General features: G+C 43.0%; 1 protein-coding gene across 1 annotated transcript in view; it reads left to right on the top strand.

Moving 5' to 3' along the window:
- The window catches only part of HAPLN1 (hyaluronan and proteoglycan link protein 1), a 361,453-nt gene that overhangs the window by 197,359 nt on the left and 146,025 nt on the right, over positions 1-18,069 (top strand). The gene's annotated exons all lie outside the window — the stretch shown is intronic.

The raw sequence follows: 18,069 nt of genomic DNA, 5'->3' as shown, positions 1-18,069 counted from the left end.
TTTAGTGGTTCAAGAACAAAGATAGAGATGAAAAAATATACTATGCTGCACAAGAAGTATGAAAATCAGTTGGCAAGATAAATCTGACCCTCCTCTCCCCCACCGCCATAACAACAATATAGTTTTGGGGGGCCATAAGAATACTGTAGAGGACAAGGGGTATTGTTACTATACTATATGGTATACTATATAGTATTGTATATTTTCTAATCAAGAACTCTGTGTTCCAATCTCGGCATCCCCACATTGTGTGATCCTGGGCAAAAAAAACACCTTATGAGCACAGTTTCATTGGCACCATAAAAACTACAACTGAGCATACTAATGAACCCTAAAGCAGAAGAGAGGTACTTTGCAAAATCGAATTCAATTGACTGAATGCATTGATTTCCCATAAAGCCAAATGTATTTGTTAGTTAACTCCCTGCTGAAATTCATTATCGGTTCGGGGAAAGGGAAGGGGAGCAAAACAGAAACATGTATGAAGAAAGAAGTGCATTTATTGCAACCAATCCTATTGGCACATCCTCTCAGAGTGTTCTGTCCTACAGAAATCCGAAGAGTTAACCACGTAGGTATATTTCACGATTGGCCATTTCAGAATTTCATTAATTTCTTCTTATGCAAACGTTTATCTTCCTTCACAGATCAATTTTGACTTTAATGAGGAAGCTCTGTTTCCTCGTTTATGAAGCAAGAAGTCACCCACTTTCCGGTGGTGGAATGTGAGGAATGCTTTAGTGAGCAGCATCCTTGGTCTCGTGCATCTTTAAAAACAATGGTGCGCACCATGGTAAACAGAGGCACAAAGATTGGAAAGTTGAAAATGATATTAACTGGAACACGCTGAACCCAGGTACACGGGGAACGCTCTCGTACTTTGCATCGCCCCTTGCCTGGGGGAGGCAGCACCAGTGCCACAGGCTGGCAGACAGCGACAGGGACGGGGGAGGGGGGACGGGGCACTCATCGCGTGGGAATCAAACTGAATGCAGCGTTTAAATCACACATGATGGCTGCAAACATTCACACACAACACGGCCTCAAATACGTCGCATAACGTGCATTAGCACACGCGATGATGAAGGCAAAAGCTGAATCATGAGAACATTGCAGCCATTTTTAGTTATCCATGGCCCTTAGAGGCTAGTGGGCTAGTGCTGTCTCTGGCCATCATCAGTCATTTAAACAAAATATGTGTGTGTGTATATTACATGGCCACGGTAGTGGTCATGTAGTTATGGTTAAGTTGCTGTTTCCATAGGAAGAGCAGTTTTTGGGCGGCTTATAACTTCGGCCACCCTGGATGAATCCTCACCAAACTTTGCAAAAAAAAGTATATGGCCCACTCTGCAAAGTTTGGTGAGGTTTGGTCCGGGGGGGCAAAGTTATAGGGGGTGTCCCAAAACTTCTTTTTTTCCCATAGACATAATGGGAAAAAACTTTGCTCACGCCTAAACCCCAAACCGCTGGACGGAGTTACACCAAATTTGCGGCAGGAGCGGTGGCTTGGTCCCGAAAGCGTGCTTTTGTTATTTGGTTTAAATCTGTCCAGTAGTTTTTTTTTTTTAAAATGACAAAAATGTAAGTGAAAAAAATTAGTGATATCTATGTCCGCTTCGCGGACAAACTTCCCTGTTCGCTCCGCGGACAGGACAGGGATTGGGCAAGAGGCTTGCATGATGTCCGTGGACATGTGACGTGCTCTCCGATTGGCTGCGGTGAAGCGTGCTGTGCGTCGTATTTTCAGAGATGCCCGCCATCTTTGTTTATCGCATCGAGAGGCTTTGTCAACAGGAGCGGGATTTGCCGCCTGCACAGTAAGTGTCTCCCTCTGTTCCCCCCAACCCCCGCTCATGCCCTGTGTCTCCGCTCATGCCCTGTGTCTCTCTCCTGTTCCCCCCACCCCTGCTCATGCCCCGTGTCTCCCTCCTGTTCCCTCCACCCCCCGGTCATGCCCCGAGTCTCTCTCCTGTTCCCTCCACCCCCTGCTTATGCCCCGTGTCTCTCTCCTGGTCCCCCACCCCCCGCCGATGCCCTGTTGTGTTCTCATTATACACCCCACCTTCCCTTTCCATGGTGTCCATCTTGGTAAAAGATTTTCCTTCCTACACCGGGACGCCGCAGGCGTACCGGTTCGGGAAGAAAAATCTTTTTTTTTTACCACCCCGGGTTCCCACTTTGAGAATCTAGGATGCTAGTGGTCTTCATCCATTGAAATGGATTTTATGGTTACGTTGCACTAATAAAAACCTATGAAATTCAGTAAAAAAATGTGTTAAAGGGACTTTATGGTTAAGTTGCACTAATAAAAAACTATGAAAATCAATGAAAAAACTTTGTTAAAGTGACGTTATGGTTAAGTTGCACTAATAAACACCTATGAAATTCAATGAAAAAACGTTGTTATAGGGACGTTATGGTAAAGTTGCACTAATAACAACCCATGAAATTTGGTAAAAAAACTTTGTTAAAGGGACGTTATGGTTAAGTTGCACTACAAAAAAACCTATGAAATTCAGTGAAAAAGTTTTTTAAAGGGACGTTATGGTTCCAAGTAAAACCGAAAACCCTTGAAATTCACCAGTTATGGTAAGCTAAGCAACCATTACTCGCACCACCACCGTGCACTGCTAAGACTAACACCCAGGACATCAAAGATGACATCACATTTGGTGAAAATCCATCCAGTAGTTTTTTTTTAAATCACCAAAAAGTAGGTCACAAAAAATTAGTGATATCTATGTTCGGTCCGCGGACACACTTCCCTGTTTGCTCCACAGACTGTGTCCTGATTGGCTAATCGGCTTGCGTCATGTCCGCGGACATACAACGTGTTTGGTGATTGGATGGTGAAGAGCGTGAAGTGCATCAGATTTTTGAAAATGCCCTCCATCTTGGATTCGCGGACATCCGCGGACAGCGCAGTGAAACTTGGTGGAAAAATACTATTTAGTAAAGTGTGTTTGCGTGTAAGACTGTTTGGGGAGGGTGGGGGAGTAAGAGATGGGTTAAATATTGTATTTATTTAGGTGGCAGGCACCCCTGTTGTGTTCGTTCTAACCGCGGACAACACAGGTGTCCTGAAATGTTCAGAAATAAATGAAATGGGGGTGTCCTGAGGACGGTATACCTGTTTGCACTGTTCGTAGGGAAGTTGAAACTGTTCTATGAACACATCATGTGTCCTGGGATGTTAGTAAATAAACAAAATGGGGGTGTCCTGAGGACGCTATACCTGTCCGTACTGTTAGTAGGCAAGTTGAAACTGTTCTAAGAACACATCAAGTGTTCTGGGATGATCGTCAATAAACAAAATAGGGGTGTCCTGAGGACTCTATGCCTGTCCGTATTGTTTGTAGGCAAGTTGGAATTTTTCTAAGAACACATCAAGTGTCCTGGATGTTCGTAAATAAACACAATGGGGGTGTTCTGAGGACGCTAGACCTGTCCGTATTGTTTGCAAGCAAGCTGAAACTGTCCTAAGAACACACGCAGTGTCCTGAAATGTTCGTAAATAAACAAAATGGGTGTGTCCTTAGGACGCTATGCCTGTCTGTATTGTTCGCAGGCAAGCTGAAACTGTTCTAAGAACACACGCAGTGTTCTGAAATGTTCGTAAATAAACAAAATGGGGGTGTCCTGAGGACGCTATACCTGTCCGTACTGTTCGTAGGCAAGTTGAAACTGTTCTAAGAACACTCATAATGTTTGCGAACATTAAAAGTGCCCATATGGCATAGTTAAAATGTTTGACTCTATGGGTGTGATATGCTTCAGTGGTTGTGGCCAGGGCGTAGAGTCTAGGGTGCATGGCCCAGATCAAATGTATAAGTACTGAAGTTGTAAGTCACTATGGGTGTGATTTGTTGCAATGGTTGTACTTATTTAATATACTTACTCTTTGGTTTAGTAGCTGGAGTACATATATTCCTTGTTAATTTCTGTGATAAAAGAAAAGATCATGTTAGTATTGGTATTTTGTAACGACTTATACCATTGAATAATCAACATTTTTTACCCTCATATTTAGTAGATTACAAACCAGTGTACTGTGCAATTTGCTTAGTTTCTGTGTTTGTTGCTAAAATCATTGGGACTGTGAAAAAAAAAATCCATGTTGCAGATTTTTGGAGCAGTTAGAAACTTGTTGGCATATTCTAACTGTCTATTTTTTGTTATAATGAAGTGGTATTGATTTATCTGTTTGGATATTGTAAAATCTTGGGGCAGGTAGATACCAGTTGGTGTATTCTAACTGTCTATTTTTTGTTCTAATGTAGTGGTATTGATTTATCTGTTTGGATATTGTAAAATCTTGGGGCAGTTAGATACCAGTTGGCATATTCTAACTGTTTATTTTCTTATATAATTTAGTGGTATTCATTTATCTGTTTAGTTGCTGTAGAATCTTGGGGCAGTTAGATACCTGTTGGCATATTCTAACTGTCTATTTTGTGTTATAATGAAGTGGTATTGATTTATCTGTTTGGATATTGTAAAATCCTGGGGCAGTTAGATACCAGTTGGCATATTGTAACTGTCTATTTTTTGTTATAATGTAGTAGTATTGATTTATCTGTTTGGTTATTGAAAATCTTGAGGCGGTTAGATACCAGTTGTCGTATTCTAACTGTTTATTGTTTGATATAATTTAGTGGTATTCATTTATCTGTTTAGTTGTTGTAGACTCTTGGGGCAGTTAGATAGCTGTTGGCATATTCTAACAGTTTACAGTTTTTTAATATAAGTTTTGTTAATGTTTAAGTACAGATTAGTTAATATATTTTGGTTTTAAGAAGATTAAATAAGCGTTTGTAAGATTTGCTGGCAATCTCTGCTTTAGAGTAATGGTACTATCATTACATTGGAACCATCCACATTTTTTTTAAATATATGCAGTATAGTGACCTGCATTGGCTGTGGCTCCTGCGTGGTAGATTATACCTATTGTTGTGAAGGTTTTCTTACCAAGTGATACTTGACCATGTGTGAATCCAGTCAGCTTGCTGTTGTTTTTCGTACCATCTGCATTGTAACGTAAAAGCATTAGTATTACGTATTTACTATGTGTTTGTATTAGTAAGGTGGAGCAATTATCCGAATTGCAGGTAGTATATAATCTACCATGGTTTGCATTTTGTACAAGTTGCTGAAATGGAAAGGATTCACAATTAGGTATTGATACATACACGAAGCGCTCATTAGGGATTTGTTCTTGTGTCACATTGTTGCAGAGAGTGCATGTATGTTTCCACATGTATGAAATCTGGAAGATTTCATTTATAGGTATGTTTTTGTTTTCCAGTACTTGTAGTTGGTACATTAAACATTCTTGTGGATCCTGCTGTGAGTTTATAGTGAATTTCACCATTCCAGCACAGTAGTCCAATTGTTGTCTTATTCCATGAACACTATACGTGTTGTCAGGATTGTTTGTTGTGTTTCTATGAAGTACTAACATTTGCAAACACAATTGGTCTGTAATGTGTAAGTAAATGTTGTCAACAATTGGTGGTAATTGAAATAGAATATTCATTGCTACATTTGCGTAGCAACTTACACCAGTTATATTTGAAAGTTTAAATGGACCAGGTAGTTCTGTATCTGAGTGCTTTTTTTGGAGTTTGTCTTCCTCCTTTGAAGAAGTACCTGGTTTACTTTTCCTAATAGGTTCTTTTTTGCTTGTGGTACTTGATGAAGTATTAGTTTATTTTACTCTCTTTGGAGGATTTCCAGTGACATCCTGTTGCATTTCTGTTTGATTTAGTTTTCTTTTACAATGTTTTACTTGTTGTGGAACAGGATATGTTTTTAGTTTGGGGGGTGTATAGTGAACAAAGTCTATTGTATTCTAAAATGCAATGAATATCAGCGTTTACTTTACTTGCATCAAAGTTGATTAGAAATAGACCGTCAAGTGTACATAAGCGTAATAGTGCTACGTAGCTCAAGCCTTCTTTAAAGACTGTGTTACCAATATCTATCAATGCTTTGTCTAGGGTAAGACCTTGTGATTTATGAATGGTGACATCGTTTGAAAGAGTTGGAGAAAATTGTTCTCTGCGTACATACATGTCTTTGAAGAGAAGGAATCAAGCTGTTGAGCGTCCTATCCTTTTCACTTCTGAAAGTTTGTCAAAGAGAATATTGACAAACTGAATGTTGTTGTCACGTGGGTATGTTTGAAAGCCAACAACTGTACCCAGTGTTCCATTAACTAGTCCTTGATCCACATCAAGGTTACGTTTAAGCATTACTCTACAATTTAAGGATAATTTTAATATTTTTTCCAATCCAGCTGTGTTGGAGATTGAATTTTCTAAACTATTTAGTCTTGTTGTTACTTGATCACACATGGGTAGTCTCATACCATGTACGTCTAGTTTGTCTGTGGTGCTAATTTCAATTATTGGTTGCAATTCTTTTTTTAACATTGTTTCATTGAATTTGAAACAGCTTGCAAGAGTTGGCATTAAGGCCATACAATTGACATTTTTGTGCGCTAATTGTTCCATAACATCCGTAGCACATGCATTATCGCCATAAAGTGCATGAATGTGCCGGGTTTTCAATATTGCTTGTGCTCTTGAGATAGTATACCAATTCTAATACTTTTTAAGATGTTGGCATAAGTGAGATCTGCAGATTGCTGCATGTTTTCTGTTAATTCTCTATATTGGAAATGTTGCCAAAGGTTGACATTTCCTATGCTGCCAACAGTTTACGGCAGAGTTTGTGTCCTAAGGTTTTAAAAATAGGCTCACCTTTCAATGGTGTCAATTGAAGAAGATCTCCGAAAACAATAATTTGTTTTCCTCCAAAGAGCTCTTTGTAGTTTGTTTTGAGTACTTCTTGTAATCTGAGGTGAATCAAAGCCAACATTAGGTTGGAGATCATGCTCACTTCATCTATTCATAGCATTTTCATTTGTTTTAATACTCTGCGTAGTTCCATTGCAGCTTCTGTAGAAAGGTTGTAATAGTCTAATTTGTTTTGGTGTTCTACTGGCAGGAGTAGTAATCGGTGTAAAGTGAGAGCTAAACCTGCGGGGGCAGTGACAACAGCTGACAGTTTGTTGTTTGTCAATTGTTGAAGGAATTTGCTGATGATTTTGATTAAGAATTTTTTGCCAGAACTAGCTTCATTATCGACGTACAGTAGTATAGGTTAGTAATGTTGGCAGGTGCATTCTTTATTTTCATGTTGTACACCATGTGCAATTTCTTTTGTTACTTCTTGAAAAATGCTATGCTGCTCATTGTTTAGTTTTGATTGTAGTATAGTTAAGTCTTCTTTATCTTCATATGGACACATGGTGTTTCTACTTCCGTCATAGCTAATTCTGCCTCATTTGCTATTAGTGGCTGTCCCACTTGTTCTTGGCTTCCTGTTACATTAGGTTGACTACTGTCAGGAGTGGCCTTATCTAGTTGGACCTGGAGTTCTTCTTCGTATTGCTGTTCATTGTGCAACATTGTTTTCTAGTATGTAAAGTTTACATCAGTTATAGTGCTTTCATTTGCTTTGAAAGCATCTTCGTAGGAGTTATATTTTATCTAGTATTTCTTCTTATTTTCTCCATGGTTTAAGACTTGTAGCAGGGACATGTAATATAGTTCTTTATGTTGAGGAGTCTTTAATGACAATATGATATGATGAATTAAATTTGGTTTGATGAGTTTTACTAAGCTGCTTTCACAATTTGTCACTCCGTATCTACCTTTTTTTTCATCGGGTTTTATATTATTTTTGTATGTGAAGTTTTGGGCTATGTGGTATAGACACATGGTTTCCAAAGTGGTACTTCTGTTTGGGTAGTATGTGTCCAGCAAATTGTTTTTCAAAATGTCTTGGCTGTTGGGATTATTTTTGGCTATTGTTTCTCTGTCGTCATATGATTTCAGAACTCTTTTTCTATATTTAGCAGGACCAAGACTTAGCCATACTATATTTTCAGATTTTCCATACAAAGCAGTACCGGCTAAACGATCTGCTGCTTCATAGGAGCCACATTCTCTATGGGAGAGCATTTTTATGCCCAAGCTGTACAATTTCTGAGACAGTGTTTTGTCTGATGACAGGTCACTCCAGAGGTCTTGAAGCTGTTTTTTCTGCTTTGGTTAAGTATGCTGTAACATATCGTGGAACTGCAGTGGAATTGTCTTCAATGTACTGCACATCTATGTTTGCATTCCATAAGAGGGCAATGATAGCATTGTAATCATTGATATATTTTTCTTCTTCTGTTCTTATTTTGTAATATGTATTTTTAGGTGATTTACCTTTAACACTATGTCTAAATGAAGACATGAAGTTGTTCACTTGACCTGTTTTTGTAACTGGTCTAGGGAAACCAAAGCAGCATTTGGTGTAGTATTTCCCTTTGGTTTGTATTTGCGACAACAATATTTGCCACATTTGTGTCTTTGAAATTGTAAAATGTGGGCATGAAGATCACTATTTGTTGCTTCCGATGGAATTTCACAAGTGACATATTTTTCGATAAACTGTAACACAGTGGCATCATTGTCTTGACCAAATTTAGGAGCATCTTTAATCCATAAAAGCATGTGGATATGTGGTGCTCCTCTGGCTTGGTATTCCTTTCTCCAAAAGAAGTGTTGTACTTCTCTGAGGGGAGGAACAGTTTTATTACAAATAAAGTGGAGCATAGCAATGAAGCGATGATGAAAATATCTTGAAACATTAACAGGATCTAGAGAACAAAGTTCTCCAGGTGTTAGTATATCTATGTTTGTTTTGTTTTTGTTTGATATTCATAGGAAATCAAGTACATCTTCCCATGCATATTCTGCACAACTTAATGTAACAAACAAAGTGGGTGTGCCAAGTTTTCTTATCATGCAACGTACATCTCCATGGCGTCGGAACCAGTACTCTTTAGTATCACGCATGTTTGCTAATAGATTTGTAATACTTGATTGTAAAGCCTCATCTTTTTCTTGCACATTTTGTAATAATTGTGTTGCTGACATATTTTGAAAGTGGGTTCCTGATTTTAATGTGTGTGCAACTCCGTAACATAGAGTTGCTAGTTCTCTTTCAAAGAGTTGGTGGAATATGTATTCCACATTTTGTCTAAATCTGGGATCTTCAGAGTACATCCGTAACGAGCAGTATTCTGATGGTCTATCATCGTACCTTCCTCCTTTGCCAGTAGGAAAGAGTAGAGGAAAAGCATGTGCTTCTATACTTTTTTCCCATATGCTGATCCTTTTGTTTGTCGCATTTGGTGCGTTTCTAGTGCATCTTCTACGGTGTCATTAGATTGCAATAGATGAATTGTATAATGGTCTAAAGTATTGGATACTGTAGCAGGATCTAGAAGCTCAAATTGGCCAGATTCTGGTGACTCTTGAATTATTTCAGTGGTTTCCTTCAATTAATCTTCAATATTACTTTCTTTGTAGTATTCATTATTGTCTTTTAGATATTGCAAGGCTTCTCTAACTTTATGTAAGTCTACCAGTTGTTGCCACATTGTTTTGTCTTTTGTAGGAACACCATTTACTAAGATAATTAAAGATTGCTCCATTGGACGTTGCACTCCCAGAGTGTGCACATTTTGTTTTACATCTAATGGTAAATACACTGCTTTGCCACTAATGCCTTTCACCAATTCAGAGGGAGGTAATTTTGCTGTTTTTGGTTGAAGGTGTATTATTGCTTGAAAGGGGTGCACTGTTTGAATTATGATGCTCTCATATAAATTGAGTTGTTGTAGGGGTTTTGGTAGTGGGAATAATTCAAAATGATTTGTATTAGCATGTGAAGGAGTTTGGTTGTTGTCAAGTTTTGTAGTGCAGTAACTGCAAAGTATTAAGGGGTCAGTTATTTCGTATTTGTTTTCTGCTATAAGGTAGAGAGCTAATTCAAACCATTTAGAATCTTCATTGTCTTCTATTTTGAATGTTAGGTCTAGAGTTCTTGTGTTACTTTTATAAAAAGTTCTGCGGCAACATACACACACATGGTTTGGTACTTCAGCAGATGTACTTTTAAATTTCAGTATTTCTTTTTTGTATGTGTGTAGTAGAAGGTTGCCATGTGTAGAATTGTTGCTAATTTGTTGTAAAGCTATTGCATTTTGTAAGTGGCTTTCACTTCCAAAATATTTTTTCTGGATATAGTCGATTTCTTCAAGTAGTTCTTTTGCTGTACCATGTAGAAGAATGTTATTTAAATTGGCTAGTGCTAAAGCAGGACTTTTCGCATAGTACCATTTATAGACTAGATTTCTTATAGTTGAATGATGTGTTGATATCATTTTGATATGATGGAAGGTGGTTTTGCAAATAGGTCCTGAAATGCAGGACAATGAATGTCCTTGTAGTCCTGTGTACTTGCGCACTGTACAGGTATCCATATTTTGCAGTAGTTTAATTTTGCACCAGTTTGTCTTTGCCTTTCACATACTGATTGAGGAATTGGCGTAAAGACTTTAAAGATTTTTTGGGAATGTTACACATTGACGTGCATGGCCATTTGTATACTAGACGTTCTGGTCCAGTTGAATTGAGAGGTAATTCTAAGTTTTCAGGGGATATTTTTGTAAGCAGTATTTCTTGTTCCATAATCGTATTATTAACTTTTTCATAACCTCGTCCACTGCTATGTATGGCAATTGTATTTGTTTGCTTTTGTTTGTATGCTTCTTGATTAAAATATGGTTCTGTGCTTGTGGTGTGACTCCACTCACCTCCACAGATATTTAAGAAGTTATTTTTGTTGACATTTTGTTTATTGAGAAGTCTTTTTTGTAATTTAGTCATTAGTTTTGTTAGTGGTTTCATTTTATTTAACACTAAAATAAATAACTTTCTTTTGAGAAGGCTTGAACTGTCTATCAAAGCTTCTAAGTTTAATTTCCTACGGTAGGTTTTAAGGGTTGTGCATGATTTCTCTCCTGTTTTTATAAGATTTTGAAGGACTCTGTGGCAGACCATTTTTGCTAAAATACTTTTTTGGTATGCTTACTTGGCCCCATATCAAGATTTATAGGAACAGTTTTAAAAGTAGTGTTAGCTGAATTCTTGTTTATCGTTTTCAGTTTCATTTTACATTTTGATAGAGCAGGCGAAGTTTCTGTACTTGAAGCTTGTTTTGTTTCGCTAAATGACTGTATTACCTGTTTTGTTTGAACTTTTTGTACAAATTCTGCTTGAGATAGATGCTTATTTTGGACACTTCTATTTTCATTTGCTCTACTTCTGCGTTGCTTTCTACGGACTTGATTTTTGATAGGCATTCTTTATTGTCTGTTGAAAAAAATAAAGAAGGTATGGGTTGGGGTGTTCTGCAATGTATGTGTGCTGTGTGCATGAGTGTCTGAGAATGATCATAAAGATGTATGTGATGATGTGTATTGGGCATTGGGCAACTACAACTAGTTGGGATGGGTATTCTTGAATGTATGTGCTACTAAACTGGGGTTCAGATGACAGTAGAAAGTAAGCTAGTGGTGAGGAGAAGCACAAATAGTAAATCTAATGGTGTAGAATTAAAACTGTTGTTTGTTATATAATATTAAAATTCTAGGGGCTGAGTTATGTCATTTGTGCGCCGAAAAATGGGAATTTGTGCAGCATTCTGCCTGTAAATCCCTGTTTAACAAATTGTGATTTGTGGACAGAATGGTGCACAATCTCTGTTTTTAGGCGCAGAAATAGCATGAATGAACCCCTTCTTAGAACAATTTCAACTTGCCTACGGACAATACGGACAAGCATAGCGTTCTCAGGACACCCCCATTTTGTTCATTTACGAACATTTCAGGACACCACCTGCGTTCTTAGAACAGTTTCAACTTGCCTACGAACAGTACAGACAGGCATAGCGTCCTCAGGACACTCCCATTTTGTTTATATATGAACATCCCAGGACACTTGATGTGTTCTTAGAACAATTTCAACCTGCATACGAACAGTACGGATAGGTATAGTGTCCTCAGGACACCCCCATTTTGTTTATTTACGAACATTTCAGGACACCACCTGTGTTCTTAGAACAGTTTCAACTTGCCTACGAACAGTACGGACAGGCATAGCGTCCTCAGGACACCCCCATTTTGTTTATTTACGAACATCCCAGGACACTTGATGTGTTCTTAGAACAGTTTCAACCTGCCTACGAACAGTACAGACAGGTATAGTGTCCTCAGGGCACCCCCATTTTGTTTATTTAGGAACATTTCAGGACACCATCTGTGTTCTTAGAACAGTTTCAACTTGCCTACGAACAGTATGGACAGGCATAGCGTCTTCAGGACACCCCGATTGTGTTTATTTACGAACATCCCAGGACACTTGATGTGCCCTTAGAACAGTTTCAACCTGGCTACGAACAGTACGGACAGGTATAGTGTCCTCTGGACACCCCCATTTTGTTTATTTACAAACATTTCAGGACACCACCTGTGTTCTTAGAACAGTTTCAACTTGCCTACGAACAGTACAGACAGGCAAAGCGTCCTCAGAACACTCACATTTTGTTTATTTACAAACATCCCAGGACACTTGATGTGTTCTTAGAACAGTTTCAACCTGCCTACGAACAGTACGGACAGGTATAGTGTCCTCAGGACACCCCCATTTTGTTTATTTACGAACATTTCAGGACACCACCTGTGTTCTTAGAACAGTTTCAACTTGCCTACAAACAGTACGGACAGGCATAGTGTCCTCAGGACACCCCGATTTTGTTTATTTACGAACATACCAGGACACTTGATGTGTTCTTAGAACAGTTTCAACCTGCCTACGAACAGTACGGACAGGTATAGTGTCCTCAGGACACCCCCATTTTGTTTATTTAGGAACATTTCAGGACACCACCTGTGTTCTTAGAACAGTTTCAACTTGCGTACGAACAGTACGGACAGGCATAGCGTCCTCAGGACACCCCCATTTTGTTTATTTACGAACATCCCAGGACACTTGATGTGTTCTTAGAACAATTTCATCCTGCCTACGAACAGTACGGACATGTATAGTGTCCTCAGGACACCCCCATTTTGTTTATTTACGAACATTTCAGGACACCACCTGTGTTCTTAGAACAGTTTCAACCTGCCTACGAACAGTACGAAAAGGTAAAGTGTCCTCAGGACACCCCCATTTTCTTTATTTATGAACATTTCAGAACACCCGTGTTGTCCGCGGACACCAAAACTGACTTTAAAAAAAAAACACAAAGGACTAAATTAACACATACATAACATTTATTTTTCATTATAAGATACATATGTACAATTTATGATAGAGAAGGGGTAGCAGAAACTGACACAAACACAGGAGAATTGGGGTTTTCAAAAGGATGGACAGGAGAAGATGAAGGGATGGAAGTCTCATCAAAACGTTTTTGTTCGTGGAGAGGGTTTGGGGATAATTGACTGCGATATGGAGAGGGAGGACAGGTACATGTTGCACAATGGTATCTAATTTTTTCTTTTATGTAGTCTTCCACAAAATCTTTCAAAAGGTTGAAATTTGTCATTAGCTTGTTCATTTTTTCTTCCATGCGCTGGAGAGTTTGTTCTAAAGTATCTTGTTGATTATTGTTTTCATTGTTTGTATGGTTTCTTAAAAAAAAAAAGTATATATATATATATATATATATATATATATATATATATATATATATATATATATATATATATGTTAAGTGCACATAAAGAGTGTAATGCTTATTAATTTGGTTAATTTGGTTATAAAGAGAAGTGTCTACCATTAGTTTCACTATCTTCAGACATTTCACCATGTGCGAAATTCTCCTCAAGCCATTCTAAAGTATTTCATATTTCTGTGAGGTAAATAAAAATATACATTACTTTTATTGTATCTAATATAGACATTTTAGAAATATATATTAAAAAAGTTTACTTATTAGATTGTGGTAAATTGTCTTCTCACTGTTCTGTAGATGTGCTGCTGCTCCTAGTTGTGCAGTTTCTGTGAGGTAATTATGTTAGAAGCATATCTTTTTTTTATTCTGGTATATTCCATTTTACTTTTTATGGTATTTAAATGGATGTTTGATGTGTTAGATATATAAATTCTACTTCTTATTTATTACTATATACAATGTGTTTGTGTGTTGGTTTTTCAACTTGTATAGTGTTCATGTGGCATGATATAAAAATATAAGATACCCCTGAGTTTTTGGGTAGTATTGGTGTTGTCCGCATCCGTCCGCGAACATGCACACAGTCCGCGGACATCAAGATCACTAGGTGGGAGTTCAGTATGTTCTATGTTACATGTATATAGAGTTAAGGATATTATGGTTAACTTGTCCTACTAAAAACCTAATGAAATTCAGTAAAAAAAAACTTTGTTAAAGGGGCGTTATGGTTAAGTTGTGCTACTAAAAACCTACCCCCTGCTCATACCCCGTGTGTCTCTCTCCCTCACCCCCACCTCCGCTCATGCCCCGTGTGTCTCTCCCCTCCTGCCCACCCCCCGCTCATGCCCCGTGTGTCTCTCCCCTCCCGCCCACCTCCCGCTCATGCCCCGTGTGTCTCTCCCCTCCCGCCCTCCCCCCGCTCATGACCCGTGTGTCTCTCCCCTCCCGCCCACCCCCCGCTCATGCCCCGTGTGTCTCTACCCTCCCACCCACCCCCCGCTCATGCCCCGTGTGTCTCTCCCCTCCGGCCCACCCCACACTCACACCCCGTGTGTCTCTCCCCTCCCGCCCACCCCCCCGCTCATGCCCTGTGTGTCTCTCCCCTGCCGCCCACCCCCCGCTCATGCCCCCTGTGTCTCTCCCCTCCCCCCACCCCCGATCATGCCCCGTGTGTCTCTCAGCCTCCCCCCACCCCCCGCTCCTGCCCCGTGTGTCTCTCCCCCTCCCCCACCCCCTGCTCATGCCCTGTGTGTCTCTCTCCCCCCCCCACCCACTCTCATGCCCCGTGTGTCTCTCCCCTTCCCGCCCACCTCCCGCTCATGCCCCGTGTGTCTCTCCCCCTCCTGCCCACCCCTCGCTCATGCCCCGTGTGTCTCTCCCCTTCCCGCCCACCCCCTGCTCATGCGCCGTGTGTCTCTCTCCCTACCCCCACCCCCACTCATGCCCCGTGTGTCTCTCCCCCTCCCGCCCACCCCCTGCTCATGCCCCGTGTGTCTCTCCCCCTCCCACCCACCCCCCGCTCATGCCCCGTGTGTCTCTCTCCCTCCCTCCGCTCATGCCCCGTGTGTCTCTCCTCCTCCCGCCCACCCCCCGCTTACGCCCCGTGTGTCTCTCCCCCTCCCGCCCACCCCCCGCTCATGCCCCGTGTGTCTCTCTCCCTGCCCCCCACCCCCGCTCATGCCCTGTGTGTCACCCCCCTCCCGCCCACCCCCTGCTCATGCCCCGTGTGTCTCTTTCCCTCACCCCACCCCTGCTCATGCCCCGTGTGTCTCTCCCCCTTCCCGCCCACCACCCGCTCATGCTCCGTGTGTCTCTCCCCCTTCCGCCCACCACCCGCTCATGCCCTGTGTCTCTCCCCCTCCCGCCCACCCCCCACTCATGCCCTGTGTGTCTCTCCCCCTTCCGCCCACCCCCCGCTCATGCCCCGTGTGTCTCTCCCCCTCCCGCCCACCCCCGCTCATGCCCTGTGTGTCTCTCCCCCTCCCCTCCTCCCCCACTCATGCCCCGTGTGTCCCTCCCCCTCCCGCCCACCCCCTGCTCATGCCCTGTGTGTCTCTCCCCCTCCCGCTCAGCCCCCGCTCATGCCTCGTGTGTCTCTCTCCCTCCCGCTCATGCCCTGTGTGTCTATCCCTCCCTCCCGCCCACCCCCCACTCATGCCCTGTGTCTCTATCCCTCCCGCCGCCCACCCCCCGCTCATGCCCCTTGTCTCTATCCCTCCCGCCGTCCACCCCCACTCATGCCCCGTGTCTCTATCCCTCCCACTGCCCACCCCTCCGCTCATGCCCCGTGTCTCTATCCCTCCCGCCGCCCACCCCCGCTCATGCCCGTGTGTCTATCCCTCCTGCCGCCCACCCTCCGCTCATACCCCGTGTCACTATCCCTCCCGCCGCCCACCCCCGCTCATGCCCTGTGTGTATATCCTCCCGCCCCCCCGGCCGCTCATACCCTGTGTGTCCATACCTCACACCGCCCACCCCCCGCTCATGCCCCATTTGTCTATCCCTCCCGCCGGCCACCCCCCGCTCATGCCCCGTGTGTCTATCCCTCCCGTCGCTCATGCCCCGTATGTCTATCCCTCCCGCCGCCCACTCCCCGCTCATGCCCCGTGTCTCTATCCCTCCCGCCGCCCACCCCCCACTCATAACCTGTGTGTATATCCTCCCGCCCCCCCAGCCGCTCATGCGCTGTGTGTCCATACCTCACACCGCCCACCCCCCGCTCACGCCCCGTGTGTCTATCCCTGTCGCCGCCCACCCCCCCGCTCTTCCCCCGTGTGTCTATCCCTCCCGCCGCCCACTCCCCGCTCATGCCCGTGTCTCTATCCCTCCCGCCGCCCACCCCCCGCTCATGCACTGTGTGTCTATCCCTCCCGCCGCCCACCCCCGCTCATGTTCCGTATCTCTATCCCTCCCGCCGCCCACCCCCCGCTCATGCCCTGTGTGTCTATCCCTCCCGCCGCCCACCTCCCGCTCATGCCCCGTGTCTCCCTACTGTTCCCCCCACCCCCTGCTCATGCCCCGTGTCTCTCTCCACTTCCCCCCACCCCCAGCTCATGCCCCGTGTCTCCCCTGTTCCCCCCACCCCCCGCTCATGACCTGTCTCCCCTGTTACCCCCCACCCCCTGCTCATGCCCTGTGTCTCCCTTGTGTTACCCCCACCCCCAGCTCATGCCCCATGTCTCCCTTGTGTTACCCCCCCACCCCCGCTCATGCCCAATGTCTCCCTTGTGTTACCCCCCACCCATGCCCTGTCTCCCCTGTTACCCCCACCACCCGCTCATGCCCCGTGTCTCCCTTGTGTTACCCCCCACCCCCCGCTCATGCCCCTTGTCTCTCTCCTTTCCCCCCCACCCCCGCTCATGTCCCGTGTGTGCCCTGTATCCCACCCCGCTCATGCCCCGTGTCTCCCTCATGTTCCTCCCCACCTGCTGCTCATGCCCCGTGTCTCTCAAGTGTTCCCCCCACCCCGCTCATGCCCCGTGTTTCCTTCCTTTTCCCCCCAACCCCCTGCTCATGCCCCGTTTGTACCCTGTTCCCTTTCACCCCTCGCTCATGCCCATGTGTCTCCGCTGTTCCCCCCACCCCCCGCTCATGCCCTGTTGTGTTCTCTTTATACACCCCGCCTTCCCTTCCCATGGTGTGATGTCATCAATGACATTTGTGATGTCATCTTTGATGTCCTGGGTTTTAGTCTTAGCAGTGCACGGTGGTGGCGCGAGTTATGGTTGCTTAGCTTACCATAACTGGCGAATTTCAAGGGTTTTTGGATTTTACTTGGAACCATAACGTCCCTTTGACAACGTTTTTTCACTGAATTTCATAGGTCTTTAGTAGCGCAACTTAACCATAACATCCCTTTAACAAAGTTTTTTCATTGAATATATATATATATATATATATATATATATATATATATATATATATTTGTTTTACATTTTTTAATTTTGTATTTTGGGGTCACAAGGGAGACCACAGGGGTAGCAGCCTGCAACCACATGGGTTGTAGCTGCAACCCCTAGTGCTCCAAATGTCGTCCCTGGATTTACCAAGTGAGACTCTGAAAAAAACAAATTCCTTAAGAGTCTTGTCTGCCACTTGGTCGGATGAAATAATTATCAATGAATGGATGCAGCTCAGACGAAAAGGTCACTGTTTTGTTTTTTAAATTTAGATGTCACAGGGGAGACCACAGGTGTAGCAGCTTGCGACAAAATAGTTGGTTCATAGTTGCAACCCCCAGCGACCCCCAAATGTCCCTGGGTTTACCCAGTGAGACTCTGAAAGACAAATTCTTTAAGCGTCTTGCCTGCCACTTGGTAGAATGAAATAATTATCAGTGAATGAATGCAGCTCAGAGGAAAAGGTCACTTGCATGTTCCTGAAGCCTTAAGTGCTCGTTATCCTGGCTAGAAGAAGGTTGGT

Source organism: Ambystoma mexicanum, chromosome 6p (assembly GCF_040938575.1).
Source record: "Ambystoma mexicanum isolate Mex_15411 chromosome 6p, UKY_AmexF1_1, whole genome shotgun sequence".
Taxonomy (NCBI): Eukaryota; Metazoa; Chordata; class Amphibia; order Caudata; family Ambystomatidae; genus Ambystoma; species Ambystoma mexicanum.
This window is presented reverse-complemented; position numbering and strand designations above follow the sequence as displayed.